The 24,589-nt window shown below is 39.7% G+C and overlaps 1 long non-coding RNA gene across 1 annotated transcript in view; it reads right to left on the reverse strand.

Annotated features, from left to right (window-relative positions):
• The window catches only part of LOC120405774, a 44,926-nt gene extending 22,354 nt beyond the window's left edge, over positions 1-22,572 (reverse strand). The window contains exon 1 of the long non-coding RNA XR_005598857.1: positions 22,512-22,572. This is a non-coding gene — a long non-coding RNA (uncharacterized LOC120405774). The remainder of the gene's footprint in view (positions 1-22,511) is intronic.
• Positions 22,573-24,589: the final 2,017 nt, after the last annotated feature.

Genomic DNA, 24,589 nt, shown 5'->3' on the forward strand with positions numbered 1-24,589 from the left:
CAGGTCTCTGCTCACCACAGAACTCTTCTCTGCAGGGGATCTGTGTGCCCCAACACACAGAGGAACTCAGAGGGAGCAGCAGGCTGAAGCAAGAAGAGGGGAGGTTAGATCAGGGACTTTGTGGGCCCCCCTGGCAAAAAGGGAGTGCCTCTGCTGCCAGGACTATTGCCTTCCTGAGGCTGCTGTAGAAGACCCTCCTGCCACTCCATGGCCTTGGGAGGAAGGAGTCTCTGTCCAGAAGTTGCAGAGAATAACAGCAAAGTCACTTGGCCAACACTTTGGGGCAAGGATTTGTCCTAATAAGTGCAACATCAAACCTAGACTTTTTCTTCTGCCAGAAAACTGGTAACAAATAAAAAAGTGAACTTCTTGCAATAATTTTACATAAACTCCGCTTATGGCTATGTGCATAAATTTCATGTCATTGGCAATGTGAGTTATTACAAATAAGTACTTTTCAAAATTTCAAATGCAGCACAATGATTGAAATAACTGAAAACACTTTTGGAGCCTATTAAGAAATAACTGGATCCTTTTTAGTGCCATGCTTTATGAATAGGTAGTTTCTTAGCAACTGAAATACTTCCTGAAGAGACAGAAAAAATTAAACATCTAGCCAATATTTGCCTGAAGTGATATGACATTAATCAAGCACATAGGACTTTGCCTGACATTTAATGTATTTACACTATTTTGGGCCAACAGCTTTATGCAGTCCTAGCTCCTTGTCACATTATTTCTGTGGGTAATGTAGTTTGTGCAAACTTGTTTGAAGAGGTATTGCGTATAATAATTGGAGCAGGAGACTTACCTCTACCAAAGCCTCGCTGGCAACTTTGGCATATTAGATATTGTACATCTCTAGATACCCCTCTTTTAGCCATTTGCAGAGAGAGTATATTTACCATACAGATGTGAGTTTTAAAGAGTAAATGCTTGTAAAGCACATTCAGGTTGTTAAACAAAAGATACAATATACCCCTAAAAATACCACATGTTCTATAGCAATAACCTAATAATATCACTATTTTAAGTTGTCATAATTTAGACTATTATTGTAGGATACTATTATATTTTTAAAATAATAAGTACAGTGTCTTATTTGTAATTTTTTATATTTGGAAAAAATCATCTATTAATCCTGACAAAGATAGTGGGTTCTTTCTCTTCTCTCCACTCCCCTGAAAACTGGCTCCTTTGCACTGCTCAGGTGGCACAATGGAGCCAGGGTCTGGTCACAGATGACTACCTGATAATTCCCCTCGCAGTGGGATAGAGTTTTCAGATGGTTTAAAGCCAACATACCCAGTTTCTTCTCCAGCTGTCCCTCTACCCCAGCACAGGAAACAAGTTAAGGAGAACAGTGACGTGTCAAGGGTGGAGATGAAATGCAAAGTGTCATACCAATTCTCAGCTGGCATTCAGTGTTTTAATGTATGTCTACACTATGAAATTAGGTCAATTTTATAGAAGTCGATCTTTAGAAAGCAATTTTACACATTTGATCATGTACGTTCCCACTAAGCACAGTAGGCTGGTGGAGTGCGTCCTCAATACCATGGCTAACTTCTGATTAATAGTTTAATACTTTCAGGGGCACGCAGTAGTTATACAGCATAAATGCATTTTAAAAAGTGTGTGAGAGACGTTCCCGTCTGGTGTTATCCAGACCAGTGATCTGCTAGGTCACTCCAATCCTTGACTCTGGGAGCCAGCCTTACCCTGCTCTGCTGTGAGAACCCCCACTCCTGGGCTGTTCATGCATAACTTCTGGCATGAAAGCTGCTCCTTAGATCATGCAGCCGAATGACACTAGCCACTATCTCCGGTCCCAGACACAACCCTAGGAACCTCCTTCTTGCAGTGTCCAATTATACCTGCTGGACACTGCAAGCTTATATGAGTTCATCAATTTAACAAAGAAATGTATATGTGCCAGGCTTGTTATCCCAAGGGGAGCCTCTGACACACCTCAAACCAAACCCACCAAACAAATTCATTAACTATAAAGATGGATTTTAAGTGATTATAAGTCAAAACATAACAAGTCAGAGTGGTTACCAAAAATAAATAAATAAACAAACATGCAGGCTAAACTCTCAACCCTATTAGACTGAGCAGCAATTAGATTAAGCAGTTTTTCTCATCCCACTGGATATTGCAGTCCTTAATATACAGGTTTGTTCCTTAAACCTGGGCCAATCTCCTATGTTGGAGTCTTGTCTTCTTCGCAGTGTCTTGGTTGCTTGCAGCATAGGTGGGGGCAGAAGAAGGGCCCAGTATGTGTCCACTCTGTTTTATACTCTCAGTCCATGGGCTTGGGGAGCACAGGTCCAGGCATATCTGGGGGGCATTGCTGAGTCTCTCCAAGCAAGGTTGAGCAATTCCACTGGTGTGGCCTCATGCAGGTAAGTCATTGCGTGGTAGCTCCCTTGCTGGACAATGGCTGTTGATGGGTTGTTTGACACTCTGCCCGGGTGTTGGTTACTTTCCTTGCTGTTGCCTCTGGGGAGCTAATATCTGGCTGATTCCCCAACTTACAGCATGCTTTAGTGACCATCGTACAATACAATTCTCATAACTTCATATGCATTAATGATACACATATATGGATAGAGAAATGACTTTCAGCAGATCATAACCTTTCCCTTGGTACCTTACAAGGCCTGCTTTATATGTAAGATCACGATTATATGAAAATGAAGAATATGGGGGTTACAGTACGCTCCCCCAAGGTATAGAATGTGTGTGTGTGAGTGTGTGTGTGTGTGTGAGACAGCTTCATGCTCTCTACTTAACAGATAAAGCACAGGAGAGTAAAAATAATACAAAACAATAAAATGTCCTAAATGCAATGTCCCTCCCCTTGGGAGATCATCACTGAGATCAGGCAGGTCCTCCACCCCTCTGCCTACTCTGCCCCTACAGCAGTCTTCTGCATCTTAATCTGGTGCAAAATGGCTCTCTCCCCCATGGAAAAAATACCCCTGTCCCAGCACCAACTTCCTAATATGAGCACAAACCCCCGCCTTTGTTGCCAAGGTAACTTCACCTCTACTAAACCAGTTCTTCTGGGCAGGGACTATCTTTTGTCTATAGTGACTAGACTTCCAAGGATTGATTATTTAGGCGTCAACTACCCTCAATTATTCTTGTGCCACAAGCCTTTATAATTTTCAACTCAACATGCAGGCAGACAATAGAGAAGGCAAAAGGGTGCCTGTCCGACATGAAGTTTGCTGCCTGATACACACATATAGAGTTCATAATCTCACACAGAATTCAGAAAATGTACAGATATATTCCCAGTTCATCACAGCATGCCACATGCAACAACATAAGATCCTCAATGACTTTCTTATTTTAATACATTCATTTTTTTCAGGTCAAATAATTAACAAAATCTTATTACACCTAACAAAGTCCAAAGTAAGTTTCCATCAGCATGATTTATTTGAAAAAGTAGCAATCACTGCAATTTTACTTCAGCAGGCAATTTATTTCAAACATAGGCTGCTGTAGTTAAAATTGTTTCTGCTGCCTGTATCTCTACTTTTAACATAGCGCATTGAAAATCACAACATTCAATGATAATTATTCATTTAATCAATTAATATGAAACCGTGATCTTCCATCCAAACTGAGATCCTCTTCATGGATACTTTTCCTCTGGTCTTTGATCTTGAACCAAAAACAACATTTGATGTTGGCAATATTCAAAAAGAGCCTATTTTGTATAAGATGAGACAAGACAATTTCCTACTGTTTGAATAACTCTCTGGTCTTGATTACTCAAAGAAAATCTGCTGGATTCAAACATTTCATTTTCACAAGTCTTGCTCTGTCCTTTTATACTACAGATGCTGCTAGATGAACTGACAGCAGCTTTCCCATCAACATGAAGAGTGTTACGTTGTGTGATGTTGTGAACCGTTGTCGGGCAATGTTATTCACCTGAATGACAAAATGCCATCTCTCCCTGTAAACAGTTTATTAATGTGAGAACATCTGTTTTGTGCTGAAAAGGCCGCTGACAGCTTCTGCATCTTTAGCTGCCACCAGATTGAGGGGAAAATATGATATCAATGTGAGTACTTAAGTCTTATTAAACTTTAATGGGAATAGCAAGCATACCATAACAAGGGAAGAATAGGCAAAAAGAAGATTCAAACCATCAGTTTAATGTTAAAATCAGAATGGATTTCAAAAGTAAATCAAGTAGAATGTTCCAAGAACAAATGAATAACATCTGCTCAAGTTCTCAGACATTTTAGTTGCCCTGCACTCCACAGTTGAGGAACTCAAGGATGAGTTTGATTGTGCAATCCTTGACATTATCACACAGGACGCTTGATCATCTTAGTTCACAAGGATCCCCTCTCACTATCTGAAGACAGCTTTTCTACCCCCTGCGCCAGAAGAGAACCTCTGGCATTAGGTATAAGCTGTGCTATGTTTGTCTCAGCTAAAAGAATTTTCTGAACATATCTTACTCTCCTCAACTTGAGGCAATGTTATGCTTTTTCCTATCAAATGCTTTGCTGTAATCAATGTATATTATACCATTATATTGACCTTATTCCTTAAACATAAGTAAATCAGTTGCATCATTCAGCAGTGCAGTTTTTTGAAGAATGATCAAAGCTAAGGATCAAAGCCAAGCATCTTACTGAGTTGAATGCAATATTATTTGAGGCAGGGGCGTTAAATCTTGTCATTGCATATAACGTGTGATCCAAGACATTTGTTATGACTAGCAAGATAAGAAGTCCATAAGTGTTCACATTATGTACATTTTCAGTTCGATACTCAGAAAAAAATTGCTATTTGTTTCCAACATGAGGTCTGTTGACCAGATTGCCCATTAATCCATTCCAAACGCAGGTGCACAGTCAAGGTGCAGCCAGTTTCATTACTTTTGTATCAATCATCTGCACTTGGCTTCTGGTTCATATTTCATGCCACGATAAATTTAAACACTGCATCAGTCTTCAAGTTAGAAAACACAACATTTGATAAAATTGACTTGAATAAGATGCAGAGAGCAGGGGCGGCTCTAGGAATTTCGCCGCCCCAAGCACGCCGTGGGGGGCGCTCTGGCGGTCGCCGGTCCCGCGGCTCCGGTGGACCTCCTGCAGACGTGCCTGCGGAGGGTCCGCTGGTCCCACAGCTCCGGTGGAGCATCCGCAAGCACGCCTGCGGGAGGTCCACCGGAGCCGCGGGACCAGCGGACCCTCCACAGGCACGACTGCGGGAGGTCCACCAGAGCCGCCTGCCACCCTCCCGGCGATAGGCAGAGCACCCCCCACGGCATGCCGCCCCAAGCACGCTGGGTTCTGGAGCCGGCCCTGGCAGAGAGCCAAATTCATCCCTGGTATAAAACCATTTACTTCAGTGGAAGGATTTGATGTGGCCCACAGAGTAAGGTTTTGATCTTTTGTACGTGCATGCATCCATTTCCCAGCAGATTATCTAGGCTGGGCTCTATTGTGATCTTCAATTATAGAGTTTATAAGAATCATGCAGCAGGCGGTGGTTAACTAAGTGTGAATTTTACCTCATATATAGTCAAGGGACAATACCTACTTTTCACCTTTATAATGCACTGTGCAACTTGGTATATATAACTTTAACGGGTCTTTTTTTCTGAAGACTACAAATGCACCAAATTTAAGGGTCATTCTCTCAGCGTTTTCTATGAAAAGATAAGCAACACTGAATTTGTCTTTAAAATTGCCAGTGCTTTCTATCCAGCATATGCTACTACTCCTTCTTTTGGTCAGGAAGTTACTGTTGCATCAATGCCTTGTGTGGTGGAGATGGGTACACTCCAGCCTTTTATATGGGTTTGTTGGGGAATGTAATACAGAAGATAAGGAGGCAGCTGAACACCTCAGGGATATCCCGGTAGGTTTTTAAAAGAAAAAATTGGCAATCTGATTTCAAGATGGTGTGGAGTAATGGATAACATACAGCTTTATAGTGATAGCTAATGTAGAATCTTTTGATGCAGGATCGTCATGAGACAATGCTGGTCAGGCTATGGACTAGCAGTGATTGATTTGAAGAGATCGCATTCATTCTCTGCAGGAGGGTTCCAGATAGGTATTTTTTCAGGGTGTGTATATAAACTGTTATTAAATGTGCATGAAGAAACTGGGAGAGCTGACAGGGAAGCAACAGCATCAATAGGCTATTCATCATATAGATAATGATATCCAGAACGGTGTTACCATCTCATCTGATCATGTCTCAGTGTTGTCCTGCTACTAGATGAAGAGTGAATGGGAAAGAGGTGGTTGAAACTCAGCCCATATTTAGTAGAAATAGAGCTCAGAAATCCATTCATAGTGAACACTTCAACTGATAAACTCAGCTTTCTTTTCTTGTTGTGAATTGTCCATGAATAGGACATTGATTTTATGAATGTTTATTATTCAAAATTGCTCAATGGTAGCAAAGATTATCTGTTGCCAATGTAAAATGTCAGAAATGGGTAGAGCTGAACGGGTTCAGAACATTATTTAGATAATAGCAGAGAAGGGGCAAACATTTTGCAATGTTTCAGTAACTGAACAGAAGAGGAGGCAGTCGACATTGAGGGCCTGTGTGACTCTGGGAAGTTTTGGATGGATAACTATTATTGCATGGAGGAGCAACTCAAGTCAATGTAGAAAAACAAAAATAACATTGTGTGAGATACATAATAATACTAAAGACCTTGTAATGATCTCTTTAATAAGTTTGTGTAGTGTATGTATTTGAAAACACGTTTTTCAGACTCATAACTGGAAGTGATATAGTGTTTTAATTTTTTTTTTATGAGTCTGAAAAACTTCATTGTTGCCCACATAAGTAAAATGAGTTTAACTGCAGACTTATACAGATATGAAAGCACTCTTCTTGTTGTACTTCCAGCAACCTGTTGGTATTGATTTTGCACACTTACAATTCCTTTATTCCCGAATAAGAGCATGGGTATTGGATGGTGATTTGGGTTTAAGAGTGGTTTATGGTAGGAAGATTAACCCCCTACATTCACTGAAGGGATACCAAGTTTTAGTCTTGCCACTCTCATTGATGTCAATGGAATTCATGCAGTTAAAATATTACAGACCACCCACTAAAGTTTAGCAGAAAGTGGTTTGTTTTGTTTTTAAAGTGGGCTGTATCTGTACAAAGCGTATCACATGAGTTGTGTATCTAAGCCTTTTGATGCTGTGTTTGTATATCTGTTCAGGAAAGTTCCTATGGAATATAATATGGATTAAATCAGTAGGCATCTATAGATAAAATGAAATAGATGATGATAGCCTTTCTATTGTTTTTTAAACCATCCTATATAATTCTGTAGCAGGGATATAATTCACACTGTGGTAAAAAAAATCCATAAAAAGGGAAATAAGTTTCTATTGAATTCTATAGGAATTTCCCATAAAGGTGCTTAACAATTCTATTAGTAGTAACTGCTCTGTTTAACTCTTACCATATTATGGTTCTCTGCTTTTTTACATCAGTTTAGTTGGATAGTTTCACAATTTCTTAATGATATTTTATGATTGGGATAATCCCAAAGGTATATTTGCAGGTAATTGCACATCTTGTGTTTTTTGCTCAAGTGTAGTAATTACTAATATCTTCGTGAAGCATTTTCCCTTAAGATAGGATGATTACAATAATTATCTTCATCTCTGCAATTACTACTCATTAACTATTTGGATAGCCATATCCCTTCATTTGAACCTAAATTTCATACTTTTATTAACTGCCTAATAATGAAAAGAATGTCACAAACTACATCTCTCTCCTCCTTTGGAACTGCTATGTAGACCCCAAAGACCTGCAAGTATGTACTGCTACCTAGACAAACAAATGGCTTTGTTCCAAAAATGTTATAGCTGCATGTGAGCTGCTAATGATCCATCTATCTACACATGCAATATGACACCTGATTTACTTGGAGAGGATTTAGAGGGCAAAGACTCCACTAGAAAGAGAGGGGCAATTTCAGCAGCGGTGTATAAGGTGGTATAAATCAGACCCTGTAACAGGTTCTAAGATTTTTATAGGAACGAAGCCTCTTCTGTCAAATTACCCTAACCTCAGATACTAAAACTATGGATTAAGATTCAAGATATGAGTGAAGCTATTAATGCTAGATTCAGTTAGCTTAACTGGGATATAAAAGGGGTAGAAGCAGTGGCAGATTTGAATGCAGGGTTTTTTTGTACATAATTCTACATTTGTAAGTTCAACTTTCATGATAAAGAGATTGCACTGCAGTACTTGTTTTAGGTGAACTGAAAAATATATTTCTTTTGTTTTTTACAGTGCAAATTTTTGTAATAAAAAATAATATAAAGTGAGCACTGTACACTTTGTCCTCTGTGTTGTTATTGAAATCAATATATTTTAAAATGTAGAAAAACATCTAAAATATTTAATAAATTTCAATTGATATTCTATAGGGCTGTCAAGTGCCATACAAATGTCTGTTCTCACTTTTAGGTGACATTGTAAACAAGAAACAGACAGCATTATCTCCTTAAAATGTAAACAAACTTGTTTGTCTTAGCGATTAGCTGTACAAGAAGTAGGACTGAGTGGACTTGTAGGCGCTGAAGTTTTACATTGTTTTGTTTTTTAGTGCAGTTATGTAACCAAAAAAATCTACATTTGTTAGTTGCACTTTCATGACAAAGAGATTGCACTACAGTATTTGTATGAAGTGAACTGAAAAATACTATTTCTTTTGTTTATCATTTTTACAGTGCAAATATTTGTAATCAAAAGTAATATACACTTTGATTTCAATTACAACACAGAATACAATATATATGAAATTGTAGAAAAAAATTCAAAATATTGAATACATTTTAATTGGTAGTCTATTGTTTAATAGTGCAATTAAAACTGTGATTAATCATGTTTAAGTTTTTTGAGTTAGTTGCGTGAGTTAACTGTGATAAATCAACAGCCATAAAATGAAATGACTGTGCCCTTTCCTGTTTCCATTTCTTATTTTAAAGATTGGATATATTCCATCAAATTCATAGAATCATAGAATATTAGAGTTGGAAGAGACCTCAGGAGGTCATCTAGTCCAATCTCCTGCTCAAAGCAGGACCGATACCAACTAAATCATCCCAGCTAGGGCTTTGTCAAGCTGGGCCTTAAAAACCTCTAAGGATGGAGATTCCACCACCTCCCTAGGTAAACCATTCCAGTGCTTCACACCCTCCTAGTGAAATAGTGTTTCCTAATATCCAACCTAGACCTCCCCAACTGCAACTTAAGACCATTGCTTCTTGTTCTGTCATCTGCCACCACTGAGAACAGCCTCGCTCCATCCTCTTTGGAACCCCCCTTGAGCTTAGTGTCATCTGCAAACTTGCTGAGGGTGTAATTAATCCCATCATCCTGACCATTAATAAAGACGTTGAACAAAACCGGCCCCAGGACCAACCCCTAATGCACTCTGCTTGATACTGGCTGCCAACTAGACATCAACAATCTAGCCTGCTTTCTATCCACCTTATAGTCCATTCATCCAATCCATACTTTTTTAAACTTGCTGGCAAGAATACTGTGGGAGACGTTATCAAAAGCTTTGCTAAAGTCAAGATATATCACATCTACCGCTTTCCCCCATATCCACAGAGCCAGTCATCTCATCATAGAAGGCAATCAGGTTGGTCAGGCATGACTCAGCTTTGATGAATCCCTGTTGACTGTTCCTGATCACCTTCCAAGTGCTTCAAAATGGATTCCTTGAGGACCTGCTCCATGATTTTGCCAGGGACTGAAGTGAGGCTGACCGGTCTGTAGTTCCCCAGGTTCTCTTTCTTCCCTTTTTAAATATGGGCACTATATTTGCCTTTTTCCAATTATCCGGGACCTCCCCCAATCACCATGAATTTTCAAAGATAATGGCCAATGGCTCTGCAATCACATCAGCCAACTGCATCCATACCCTTGGATGCATTAGATCTGAACCCATGGACTTGTGCATGTCCAGCTTTTCTAAATAGTCCTTAACATGTTCTTTCACCACTGAGGGCTGCTCACCTCCTCCCCATACTGTGTTGCCCAGTGCAGCAGTCTGGGAGCTGACCTTGTCAGTGAAGACCGAGGCAAAAAAAGCATTGAGTACTTTTTCCACATCATCTGTCACTAAAATTAGAGTTTTGTAGTCTAGAGTTTAACTTTTTCAATATGCTTCCTTTTGATTTGCTAACCACTCCATTACTCCCTATTTAAATCTTAATTAAAAGGTGGGGAAATGGTAGCATAGCCAGCCAGTGAAAATCCAGGATGGAAATTAAAATAGTACAGCATGCTAGCACACTCCACAGAACATATCAGGCAGTAAAAAGCTAATCCTTCATTCCCATCAAATTTTGTAGGAGCACAAACTGATAGAGCATGAATCTGTTCTCTTGACAAACCTTTTTCATGGCAAAGAACATAATTAAAATGTGGGGATAGTAATGCACAAACTTAAATCAATCATTTTTAATCAAGAAACATTTTTTAACTTGTGTTCCTATGCAAATACAGTATGAAATGTAATTTAATCTGTAGTGGATTCCCCAGATAGAATTATAAAATATAAAAAAGAAGAAACATTATGTAACTATTTTATCATGTCAAATTCAGCTAAAAAGATCATTTCTCTCAAACATTTTATCATTAAAATTCCCCTCAATTTAGTTTCTGGCAGGGTGTTGAACTCTCCCAATGAACAAAACGTTGGCATGTCTTACCTCACAGAAGCCAAATACACTGCTCTACAGCCAAAATGCTTCTGAAATAAATGTAGTCAAACTTCATTAATTCTGGGTCACTGAGAACGAAAATTATGCTTAAAATTGTTGATTGGCTCTAGTTTTCAAGTTATGCTATTGGGTCAGTATATACGACCCTTGACTTGGAAATAGCGGAGAATAAGCGAGTTATAAAGGGAAGGGATCTCAATTTAAACCAGAAATGACTAAAATACATCTTTGACTGGATCTATGAATAAATCTATGACTGGGTTTGGACAGTACTTGCTTTTTAGGCAAAGCAATGAATGATGCAATCTGAAGCTGGTATTGCATCATACATGATATGAATTTCATCATATTATTCCTAGAAGTCATGAATGATGCAATCATAACGAAGCTTACATCACTCTGCTGAACAAATTGCCCTATATCAGCTCTAGAAATCATACAGTGTCGTGCTCTCTTATTTGTCAGTGTTTGATTTTGCAAAGGGACACATTTCTGTTTAGCCAAAGTGAGCAGAGATGCCTCGTACTTGTGTTAACAGTGCAGATAACTTCTGCTATGTTTGTGGTGAAGTGACTTTTGCATCACAAAAGCGCAGTATAACCACTATGATTAAGAAAGCCTATCACCTTTATTTTGGCTGCAAAATTGGAGATCAGGACAAGAGGTGGGCCCCACACATATGCTGCAACACTTGTGCAACAAATCTTCGCCAGTGGTTGAACAGGAAAAGGAAATCTATGCCTTTTGCAGTGCCAATGATTTGGAGAGAGCCAACAGATCATACCAGCAATTGTTACTTCTGCATGGCGCCTCCAGTTGGGAAAGGTGTGTCAAAGAAGAAAAAGTGGACTGTGCATTATCCAAACATTCCATCAGCTATACACCCAGTACCCCACGGAGAAGAACTGCCGGTTCCTGATGCACCAGAATCATTCTCACTTGAGTCAGACGAGGAAGAGGAAGAGGATGAAACTTCTGGTCCTGAACCATCAATGTCACAGGACCCACATTTTCTCCCATCCTCCTCCTCTGAATCACACCTCATAACACAAGGTGAACTGAATGACCTTGTCAGGGATTTGGGACTACCCAAGAGTAAGGCAGAGCTGTTGGGCTCCAGACTACAGCAGTGGAATCTCCTGGCAGGTGATGTTAGGGCTTCCATGTTCCGTGACCGTCAAAAGGATCTTGTCCCATCTTTCTTCATGGAAGGTGTTCTTGTAGCCTGCAACAACATCGATGGTGTGATGGCAGCCCTCAACATCGTTCACGATCCAGATGAGTGGAGACTGTTCATTGATTCATCGAAGACGAGTCTTAAAGCTGTTTTACTGCATAATGGCAATGTTTTGCCATCAATTCCAGTGTTATGAGGTGTTATGAAGGAAACCTATGACAACATGAAACAACTTTTGAGGTGCATAAGCTATGACCAACATCAGTGGCAGCTCTGTGGCGATTTGAAGGTTGTTGCTCTCTTGCTTGGTCTGCAGACTGCATACACAAAGTACTGCTGTTTTCTCTGCGAATGGGATAGTCGTGCAAGAGATTCCCACTACATCAAGAAAGATTGGCCACTCCAACAGTCATTGGAGCCTGGGAGGAAAAGTGTTCAGCATCCACCACTTATTGAATCAAGGAAGATTTTGTTACCACTCTTACACATCAAGCTGGGTCTGATGAAGAACTTTGTCAAGGCCATTGACAAAACACAAGCAGCTTTCAGGTACCTCCGTGGAAAATTTCGAAGGTTAAGTGAAGCTAAGATAAAGGAAGGTGTCTTTGTTGGTCCTCAGATTCGTGAACTTCTTCGAGATGATGCATTTGACCATGCACTGCGTGGCAAGGGAAAGACGGCATGGAAAGCCTTCCAGTTAGTGGCAATACATTTTCTCGGAAACAACAAGGCAGACAACTACAGGTTGTTGGTGGAAAACCTCCTCAAGGCATACAACAGCCTTGGTTGCAACATGTCACTAAAGATACATTTTTTGCACTCGCATCTAGATTTTTTTCCACCGAACTGCGGAGCAGTGAGCGATGAGCACGGCGAGCGATTTCACCAGGACATTGTAACAATGGAGAAACGCTATCAGGGCAAATGGAGTCCATCAATGCTTGCAAACTATTGCTGGACAGTGACAAGAGATGTTCCATTTAATGAATACAAGAGACAAGCCAAGAAGCGCCGAGTAGACACTGAATAGGACTAAACTATGTACATAATAGTTTTTTGCCTTTTGTTTCATAATAAATTTTAGTTATATAACCCTTTTGCTGATTTTTAAAGTGTTACATAAACAGGACAGGTGAAATATTATCATGTAAACCAACCATAAACACATGAAAAGACCTAGGTTTACAATTTATGATTAAAACTCTACTATCTACACAATATACATAGACATAAAATGTAAAAACTTAAATATCTTAGAAACAGTAGCCTATCAGTTGTTTTAATTGTCATATTTGAATTCAGCACATCAAAATACATAATAAATAGCACATTTTATCTCTGAAGCAGACAACTTCTCAAAAATTGTAGACCAGTGATATGAGAGGCTAATGGATTTATTAGGGATGGTACAATCATTTTACCAATTTAGAACTCTCACTTTGGTACGAGAATTAGAATATAACAAATTTGGGCTAAAGCAGAGTCTTAGGCTGCTGAATGGCTTTTTAAATATATTGGATCTTACGTTACCTTAGAAGCAGGGCAAGAAGTACTTTAAAACATATATGTCTATTGTTTGTACATCATTGGTTCCTATATAATTACAAATGAGTACAAATCCTGAAATCCTTTCTCAGTCATGGAACCCTTGCACAAACAAAACTCCTCTATTGACTACAATTTGTCCCATGGTATATTAAAATTAAATTCCACTTAAGAACAAATTGAAGAGGGGAAAATATTGTTCAGAAGTTGATAGTGTTTGATGGATTCCCAAGAGTTTAAAGAGTGTCCTAAATTTTAGGAATCCCAAAAGACCAATGCTTCTCCTTTCCCCAGAATTTATAGCATGAAATAGAGTATACTTAAAGCTATTCATCCGATATAGCTTTGTGTAACTGTTGCATATGAGGTTAAAGGTGGACTGAAAAGATGTTTTTCAAATAACTGTAATAAACCATTTTCAATCCCAAATTACTAAAAGTGGTATTCACCCTTCAGAAGGTCTGAATCATCTTCAGGCTTTGTGAAGTGAATTAAGTAGGTGGGGTAGATTGGAATTCACCCATCCAAACTTTGGGCAGGCTACGCGGCTGCAAATCAACCCCTTCACAACCATTATTCTGGTTATTGCCTGGAATAGCAGCTAATCTCTGGGATGTGGTTTAGAACCGATGGCTCAGTCAATGACTACAAGGCTACCACAGACACAACCTCTGCAGCACTCATTGGATACTAAGGCTATGTTTACATTTGGAGCTGGGTGCATGATTCCCAGCTTGCACAGACAATAGTAGCGTAGTTCCAGTAACATGGGTAGTGGAGGAGCAGCAGCATGTGCTAGCTGTGCAGAGTACAAATATACCAGAGCCCCATGAGTGCATACTAAATACAGCTAGCCTGTGCTGCTACCTCCTGTGCTGCTACCGCCTGTGCTACCCCTGCCACACTACTATTTTTAGTGCACTAGCTCAATGAGAACTCGCACAAGTATATTAATGCAAGCAGGGAATCACACCTCCAGCTCCAAGTGTAGATGTAGACATGTGCATGTGAACTTCAAAGAGAATATTTAATCCCAAATATTTCAGGATCAATTCTTCTTTCACTTACCTGTTAGGACTGCTGTAAAAGTTGATATTAACAAAACTTAATGTAAAACATTCTCTGTATGCATCCTACTGTTTTAAGAGGCATATCATCAAATATTGTATGGGAAATGGAACTCTCAACATTAGGCCTTGGCAGATAAGTGTAGGAGGAGCTGCTTTTTTGAGATGTCTGCTTTTAAAATGTAAATCTATTTGTACTTTTGAGCTGACCCATGTAATGTATTCTCTTATTGGTCTGGAACCTTGAACAGTTTTAAAATATATTTTCAAAGCACTTCAGTTCAGTTTAGATCATACAGTAATTTAAACTGCAGGTTATTAGAATTCATTTGCAGGCTGTGATCTGACTGCTCAATCTGATTCATAGCTTCTAGATACTATAGTGTTGGAAACTCTAAAACCCATAGGCAGGCAGGCAGAAAGTGGCACGCATACAGCAACTGAGAAAAAACTTGGTGGTGACTGAAGAAACCCCCAGAACATAAAATATAGTGCCTTCTGAATCATAAGCATGTGCATTCTTTAAAAAAAAAAAAAGCAAGCGCCATCAAAAAATAGTCCTATGAAATATGACAGCTATAAAAATCCTCTAAAATACATTAATCTAAAAGACAGTAGTCACAGGCCAATAACCTATGTACTCTATGATCTCTTAATTAATCCATAATGACCAGCAATGACCTCCATGAACTTTAATTGCTCACCCAGTTCTGTACTCTAGTGCTACATTCAAGAGCTATGACACCTGTCTGTTTCAGGTTCTGTAGTTTTTACAATCTTTAGAATGTGGCTTGCAAATTGAAAACCCCAGGGTTTAAAATGGTTGTGGTTTAATCATATAAACTAATTCAAAGAAGAAAAAATGTGAAATTTCATGTGAATGTTGCTTGCAGGTCATAACTACAACCACCTCTTCATCAATAAATCCATAGTGTAAATTAAATGTGCCATGATGTTTGAAATGAAAGTTCACTGTCACAAAACAACTGTTCGCATGAGGTGGTGATATGCTAAGCAGGCAACCCGAGATTCAGGTTTCTTGGCTCCTACAGCCTAGAAGACTGTGTAGGTCCAGACCACTAAACACAGCTGGATCTTGAAGGCAAGAATGAAAACAAACACAAAGAACTGGTGAAAGCATTACAGGGCTCAGAGATCTTTCCATATGGGCAGTTCTGAAATCCCAGTAGGTCAAACGCTGCATTACACAGCCACAGCTCTCCAATATAACAATCATGGCTACTGATCCCTTAGCAAGTGTAGGGTCTCTCCAAAGATTTTTTGATATGGAAACTGTGCTGGTTAACCAGCACAACTAAGCAATGTTAACCTGAAGTGTGATGTACAGACAGAAGGGTTTTCACACTGAAGTAAATATTGAGGACAGCCAAAGTTGCTGCAGACTAGTGTATACAAATGGAATTTAATACAGACACACACACTTTGTGGTGTATACTGGTGTAGCACCACTGAAGTTATGCTGAGTTATACCTGCAAAGTATCTGACCCAGAATTCCAGAATCTGATTTCAAGTTGCACTGCTGTACATCCAGCGTAACTCCACTGAATGAGCCAATGAGTTACTTTGGATTTACACTGATGCAACTGAGGTCAGAATCTGGCCCACAGTGTTCATCCATATAGCTTGAGGGAAGCCAACAAGACTACTCTGATGCAGTTTTTGAAATGTCTTTTAATGCAAGCTTGACTGTTTTGCACATAGCTGAGACACTGATAAGGGGATATGCTTTAACTGAAACTGTCTTGTAACTTAAGAGAGCTTTCCCTGCAGGATTACACCTCAACCTGATTTGATTTTTCCTGATATTACAGGCTTCAGCAGAGAAATGAAATTGTGCTTTCTACCTTGACACTTAAGCCTGAAGTGACAGCTATGAATCAGGGGAAGGAGGAAGCTACTCAGAAATTACTATCCTTATTTTATTTTTGAACTCTGAGTCTAAAGTGTTCCTTTCTGTAGATGAAATAGGTTGGCATTCTTTAGAACAGAAGTATATATTCATGGGGCCAGAAACTTTAATAAATATTATTAGTTTAGGTTAACACTTAAGTTATTGAAGGAATGTTTAATTGGAGATGAGTTTTCTAAGTATGTTCCCAGAGTAGACTGTGAACCTCCGGCAAGGATAATTCCTTATTATAAAGGGTTAATATTTGAACCAGGCAGTTATGATGAATTATCTTTAGATGCATAAGGCCTGATGCTGATCTCACTTACACTTGTGTGGTGCAGAAGTAATTTCATAGACCAGGGGTTCTCAAACTGGGGGTCATGACCCCTCAGGGGGTCGCAAGCTGTCAGCCTCCACCCTCAAACCCTGCTTCACCTCCAGCATTTATAATAAGGTTAAATATAAAAAAGATGTTTTTAATTTATAAGGGGGTAGTGCTCAGAGGTTTGCTGTGTGAAAGGGGTCACCAATGCACAAGTTTGACCACCACCATCATAGACATCAGTAAAATTATCCTATTTAAATGAAATCAGGCTCAAGCTCACTGGGTCCTTGTTGCAACCTGGCCCTGGCCCTCTCTCTGGACAGATTCCAGTCTGTTGTAAGTGGACCCAATCACTGAATCCCAAATGCTTCTAATTCCTCCAAGTCTCGGTAGTGACTGGTCACTGTTTCTAGGTCTGGGTCTCTCAAGCACATTCCCAGCTGCAGACTTGTAGCCTGGGTGACTTAGACCCTGAAACCAATGTCACAACTCTCTTAAGCCCCCATTTGCTTAGACATATTTCCCCTGGAGACCACCTGGCTGTGGAAGCTCTGGTTTCCAGTTATATCTTCTAGGGACAACATAGCAGGAAAGCAAGTAACTCAGGCTTAGCACAGCCATTTTTTAAGCACAGACACATTACTCTTGAAAGCATTAGAGAGCTACACATCTTTGAAAAACAACAAAAAACCTGCACACTTCCCCCTTGGTCTGATCTCATCTCTCCTGTGAATCCTGTGTTTGGTCAAGATCTTTAGACAAGGCTTCTTGGCCTGGTGGTCTTGAATGTCATGGTGGTGTGGCCTCGTTCCCCTTTCTTAGAGAAGCATCCTCTTTTTAACACAACCTCTTTTCCCCATTTGCCTAAATTCATCAGCTGGGAGAGTTCCGGGCTCTACCCCTACCTCCCTCAGTTTCTGTGTAGAGACACATTCAACTTAAGTGTCCCGAGCAGTAGAAAACCCACTGTTCCAGTATAGGATAGTAATTCAACGTTGATGGCCCTTGACTGCTGTCATAGCTTCTAAGGCATATTCTTCCCACTAGGGGCTTTTCAACACTTAAAACACTGCAGCTGCACCACTGTAGTGCTTCACTCAAGCCGCTATCTATGCCAATGGAAGGGGTTCTCCTATTGGTGAAGGTACTCCACCACCCTGAGTGGTGGTAGCAGGGTCAAAGGGAGATTTTTCCTGTCAACCTAGCGCTGTCTACACTGGGAGTTAGGTCGGTTTAACTGTGTTGCCCAGGGGTGTGACTTTTTCACACCCCTGAACAACATAGTTATACCAACCTAATTTCCTGGTGTAGACCAGGCCTGGTTGTCAAGCCCTTGTCACTTAATGGATGCTTTACTCCACAAAGGAGGCTGCAATACAACATAAAGTTCACACACCAAAATGAAGGTTACAAAATAAAGTGAAGTCACTGAAACAACATGAGGTCATAATTTGGCACAGACATATCCAACAATCTGTCACTGTTCTATTATCCCAATGAGTTACAAAGCAGTTACTCAGACCTTGTAGTGGAAAAATAGGACCTATACAACATCAGAGCTTACAATGGTCTTGAAGTGCTAAGACTGTCACTTCCCCATGACAAATTTGCAATAGTAGGTAAACTTTCAGAACTTGGATAGCTAGTTTAAACAACCCTGCCAGCAACTGTCTTAGCTTAGATCCACCATATAGGTTTCCTTTTTCAGTAGCTATGTTTGCCATCCCTGTGACCTAACACATTTTAACCATTATGTATGTCTATCCTGAGCCCAAATCCTCAACTAGTGTAAGTCAGCTTCATGACAACTTACATCAGTTTTAGCTTTGGCCCATTTATGTAACTGTGATCTAAAGTAATGACCTTTCTTATTATCCATTATATGTATTCAAATTGCATAGTGAGGGAAAAATGCAGTACAACATACAGCAGTAGTGAGGGTATCAGCAAAACGTGAGATTTTCTGATGCACCTAAAACAGTTAGGAAACCAACTTTCATTAAGTTTAGTTCCTAACTCTCTTAGAAGTCATTTGGAAACCCCAGTTTAATTGTACAATCCATGAGCTTGACTCCTGGAACATTTTCTAAATTAGCTCTGCTTCTCTTTAAGAGCACAGAAATAGTGAGAGAGAGAGAGAGAGAGAATTACATTCTTATATGTTAGAGAAGGAGAGAGAGATTGGGGGTGGGGTAAAGACTGATTAGGAAGGGGAAAAAAATGTGCATCCAAATGAAAGTTTGGTCACACTTCATTGACAAAGTCTATTGTGTCTGGTAAGTAATGAGTGAGTTTAAAACAAAACCAAAAAACTTTAATCTTCGCTCCACAGAAAAATGATAAATTAGTGGGAGTAAAACTACCATCACATAATATGCATCTTCTGAAACTTCATAGTTTGCTTTAGTTGGGCTTTATATGAAATTTTCAGAAAATATATTTGACACAAGACCTGCTACCTGTATGGCTGACATGTGACTTGTACTGCAAGAGTTCTAGAAATTATCCTCTCTCTCCCCCACCCCTCCTTTCTCTTTTTTACATGAACTGTAGTGGAAAATTTTGAAATACTTAAATCCATGGTGGAGGGAAAATATATGTTTAACAATTCAGTTATTTATGAATTAGTTCATAAATGTTCACTGCATAGTTTTTTTCATTTTCATCTCTAGCATATGTATTTCTTCCCAGCAAGTTGTCCCATCTTTATCTACATTTACTTCGTAGCTACATAAATTTAGCAGATTCTTCCTCCCACTTCATTAATCAGGGCACGGAAAAATTTGCAGCAACTTAACCCAGTTTTTGTGACAGTCACTGTTGAATTTTGTAACTGAAAAATATCAATTCTATGGGTGAATGTTTTTCTCCTATGGCTCCTGCTGTCGCCTTTCTGTAGCCCTTTGCATTCCCTCACTTTTCTTTGTTGTCCCACCCTCATTATTACTTCATATACCTTTTCTCTATTTCACCTATTCCACCCATCTCCCTCTTTTTTGCCTCCACCCTCTTTGCTAACACCTTCCTTCTTATCCCTCATTCCCATTCACTCCATCTCTTCAGCTATATCTATGCTATAAATTACTTCAGTCCCTCAGGGGTGTGAATAAGGGTGAGTGACATAAGTTAAATCAACCTAAGCATTAGTGTGGACAGTGCTATGTCAGTGGGAGAAGCTCTCCCGCTGACATAGTTACAGCCTCTTATGGAGGTAGGAGTTATGAAACCGATGTCTCTCCCATCCACTTAGAGGAGCTTCACCAGAAGCACTACAGTGCACCTCAGTGCAGCTGTGCTATTGTAGCTGCTGTAGTGTAAGGAGTAAGGCTGTGTCTACACAACTCCCACTTGCATTTTGTCATCTATGTTAAATAGAAATTAGGTTTTGGCCTAAATTAGCTTAAGTGCAGAGGAGTATGGAAAATTGAGATTGCTGGTGTGAGACTTAGAAGTAAATTGGAAACCATAAGATGGGAAACGTGAAGTTAGCAAGAGCATGACCCAAAGTTGTATTGTGGCTATGAATGTTTTATTAAAATGCTTTCTATGTTGATCGTATGGGAAGGATATTGATGCAGATGTTAATTTAAATTATGTGTAATGTAAAGACGGTGACAAGAAGGTGACAAGAAGGTGACAGAAATATGATTATCATAAGGAGCAGTCCAATGGTAATTAGAATTACAGAAGATTATAGAAGGAGTAGCCTAGCTAAATTGCAGGAAAGCTCCAATTGACTACAAAAAGTAGGTTCAAAAATTATAAGGCTGGTACTTCACTCTATTAATCACACATTAATGCGCTATTTCATCTTTGAGTATAAATAAAATTGCAGTATTGTATAAGTGGTAATTGTATGCCTGGTTAATTTTAAAGAAAGTTTAATTTTATCCTTCAAAATGTTCCCTAATAATCCTCTACTAAATAGATTTTCTGTAACCAACCTAAGGGCTCAAACCAACAAAACTAAGTTGGGTTTTATTACATCCTTGTCTTCAACAACTTAATATTAATTATAAACATTTAAGCATAAAATTACAAAAAGTTAAAATTTCTCCTTGCATCCCTTGAATATTCTTCTTTAACCTGAAGGTAAACCACCTGCTCCCTCATAGTCTGCCTTCCACCAGCAAGCTCTGGTATGCTGCATGACTGCCATTGAGCTCTTCCTGTTTTGTATTACCACAGAGACAGAAAGTCTGAGGTATCTATCAGAAGAATGGCAAAGACACAAAGCACGTCTATAGTTCCCAGAACAGGGCAGGAGAAGCAGCAGGAAGGATTTCAGAACACTGTAGGCTGAAGATGCTGGGGGCAGGATTCTGTTGCGGCAGAGACATTCTGAAGCGCCAACTCTTATTTTTTTCTACATTTTCATAATCACAAAGAGCAATCTGCCATCTGATACATTTGTTCACATTTCAGTGACGATTTTAAAGGTTCTTTACCTACTTTTAGGAGCACTTATTTGCCACAAGGATAGAGATTATCAACAGGATTTTCAAAAGAGCTCAATGGTGAGAAATCTTTTCCCACTGAAGTCATTAGTTAACTCCTGTTGACTTCAGTGGGTTCAGATTTAGGCAAACACTGAGTACTTTTTAAAATCCCATCCTAAATAAGTAACTTAAGATGGACAGATAAGCAGGTAACTAACAGCCATGCTACTTACTGTACCTGATTCCTTCAATTAAGTTGTACTGTATGACTCAGCTGACAAGCAGAACTAGGAGCTGACTAGCAGCCCCAACACCTTGTTTTGGTGCCAGCTCTGAAGGGGGAGTGTGCAGTGTTGCCAAATCCGATGATATTTGGTGTTTTTCCTCAAAGTCCCAGCTCTTGAAATCAGCTGATCATGTGAGAATTTCAACTTTAAAAAAAAAATGTTTCTGAACCTCATGGTTGCAGAGATATGTTTGAAAATGTGAACCCTTAAGACCCAAAACACAGATGGTAACAAAAAGAATCTTAGATCTATTATTTTTTAAATGTCATGATTTTTAAGCCAATCCTGTTATATTTTTAGAGCCTGACCAGATTCATGGTTTTTCAGTGGTTCAATAGTCTCCTGTGGGTTGTAGTACTTTGGTCCAATTTTGATTGTTGGGCGGGTGGTGTTGTGGCCTGTCATATACAAGAGGTCAGAGTAGATTATCTTGTGGTCCGTTCTGGCCTTAAACTCCATGACAATTTGGAGACTGACATCTACAATTCACCACCTAGAGTATGTTAACCTTTGGACTTCATATGAACTCAATCCTTATTAGCATCTGAGGGCCTCATTCAACGTCAAACGAAATGAATAAAAAGATTTCCAGGCCCTGAAATCTGATAAAGTCAGCACAAGCTAGGACAACAGCAGTCAAAACAGAGGTTGCTCATCACAATGCCTAATACTAATTAAATATTTTTGTCTGTTTTGGGAGAAGGAGGCTGGTTTATTATTAAAAAAAAAAAAAGGCATTGTTCCTCTGTAAAATAATAAGCATTCTGTTATATAGCAGTTTAGATTAACTTTAGATAAAATGTTTGTCTTTTTCCACAATAAATGTTGTTTACATATTTTAAATTATGCATATTGTATACAGTGACATTGTGTAAAATTTTGAAAATAAGAACAAAGAATAACCATAAGTGAGTCAAAAGGCAATCAAAAGGAATCTGCATTTTACAAAAAGAAAAATGAATCTTCAGGGATTTTCCTACCTGTTAATCTTGCATATGAAGGCTGTAATTGAATGAAAACCTGTTGCACAGTTATCTTCCTGTAAACAACCAGAGAAAAACAGAAACAAGAGATGAGGCAGCAGAATAAACACAGAGGAAAAGTAGGAAAAAAATCCAGCCAACATCAGTAAAATAGACAGGCAACGTGACTGTCCCTGCCAGCAGGTATATGGGATCTTGGGGAGCAATTACCACACGGGTGGGGTGCAAAATAAACTTTATTAAGAAAATACAAAAACAGGGAAAATTCAATAGTGAGGGGTATGGGGTTGTTAAGGTAGACAATTGGGGAGGGGTTCCTTTTTGGTGAACAGTAAGGGGGTTTCAATAGTGGGGTACAACACAGTAGGATACAATACAGTGGGTAATCAGTTAACACTGAGGTATAATTGTAACAGGTAGCTAGCGATTTCTATGTAAAAAGGTGTGTCACAGCAGCATATAACCAACTAACAGTTATGGAAAAATATGTTAAATAACAATTTTAGGTAAAATGTGTCACAGTGGTGTAAATGTAGAATGTGAGGTGTATCAGAGAGGAAAAAGTAACCAATGGGGTTTTGTGCTAGACTTCAGCAATACAATCGAGGTTTGGCAGTAGGAGCACAGAGATACAGACACACAGAGAACAAGCAAGCTAGGAAGACACAGAGAACACGCAGTCTGTAAGTTTAAGCAGCAAGGACTTCTGGGAAGTTCAGAGGGTGATGCAGACGTGGGGGAAAAGGCAGCAAAAACCTTATCTATCTTCTAACTTAATCAAACTTATATAAAATGACAAGCAGCTTATATGGAGCAACAAAACAACGAACTATAGCAAGGCAGGTGAGACTTACAAGCTTTACAATCTTAACAAACTATGACTTATCAAACTAAGAAAGAAAAAACAAAACCTATGGTGCACCTTATGCTATGGGGAAGTTACAGAGGGCAGAGTGGTATGTGCCCAGAATACAGCTCCCAAGGCAGCCCCCAAGGAAGCCAAGGGAGGTGGCTGCAGCAGTGGATACAGCTGAAAACCATGAGTCCAGGGCAAAGCCCACAGGAGCAGAGCTTAGCAGCAGCACCAACTTACTTCTAGTGGCAGAGTGCCACAGAGTTTAAGAGAGAGGTTTTAAAACACAGACCAAGGTTTAGCTTGAGTCTGTGTGCTGGGGAGACAGAGCCAGCAGCTAAAATAATAAAATAAAAGTATAGAAAGTTTCACAGAGGGATTCTTACCATCCCACAAGGCAGCAGCAGAGCAGAAACAGCAAGCACATCAGAAGGCTCAGTACAATCTTGATAATCAGGAGATCTCTCAGGCAGCAATTCGTTCTTCGTGGGGGGGTTTCAAAAACGGGGGTACGCTCAAAAATAAAACGAGAGCAGAAAAAGGACCCCCAGAACCCCTGGTTGATCAGACCAGGTAGCAATGCAAGAACCTTTCTGAAGTCTGTTCAAAAAAGTCTGTTTTTAAAGGCAAACCCTGGCAGCTTCCCGCCAGTAACTCTGATTGGTTCCCCTTCTCACAGGGAGGAGAGCAGGCAGGGAAAAACTGCAGGAAGCCACAGAGGCATGTTTGGACTAGCCCTGAGCCCAGAGGTATGACTCATGGCCAGGATCCTAAAAACACAATAGGTCTTGCAGCTCTGGACAGTGCCCACCCTACACCAAGCCCAGGTTTTAACAAGGTGATAACAGGACTAACCCTTTGAACAGGGCAGTGGTCCCACTTAGCACAAGTGGCCATCCCTTTGAGAAGGGCAATGGCTCTGGTTAGACAACTTAAAGGGCCCTCCCTTTGAGAAGGGCAAAGGCCCTGGTAAATAACTTAACAGCCAGGGAGGGGTGGCCACAGGAGGAAAACAAGAACAAAATGGAGTAAGGGGACAGCTATAAGAACAAAATGGAGCTGTAACAGACAGTGACAAAGAGCAAAGAAAGCAAAGCCCAGAATTTTGTAAATCATCTGCAAACTATCTAAAGGAATAAGGGTCCTATGATTTCATCACCAAGGCAACCCCAGAGCCACAATTCAAATGGCACTGACTCCTTGTTCAGGCTGAAAGTAGTTT

This window comes from Mauremys reevesii, linkage group 5 (assembly GCF_016161935.1).
Source record: "Mauremys reevesii isolate NIE-2019 linkage group 5, ASM1616193v1, whole genome shotgun sequence".
Classification (NCBI taxonomy): domain Eukaryota; kingdom Metazoa; phylum Chordata; order Testudines; family Geoemydidae; genus Mauremys; species Mauremys reevesii.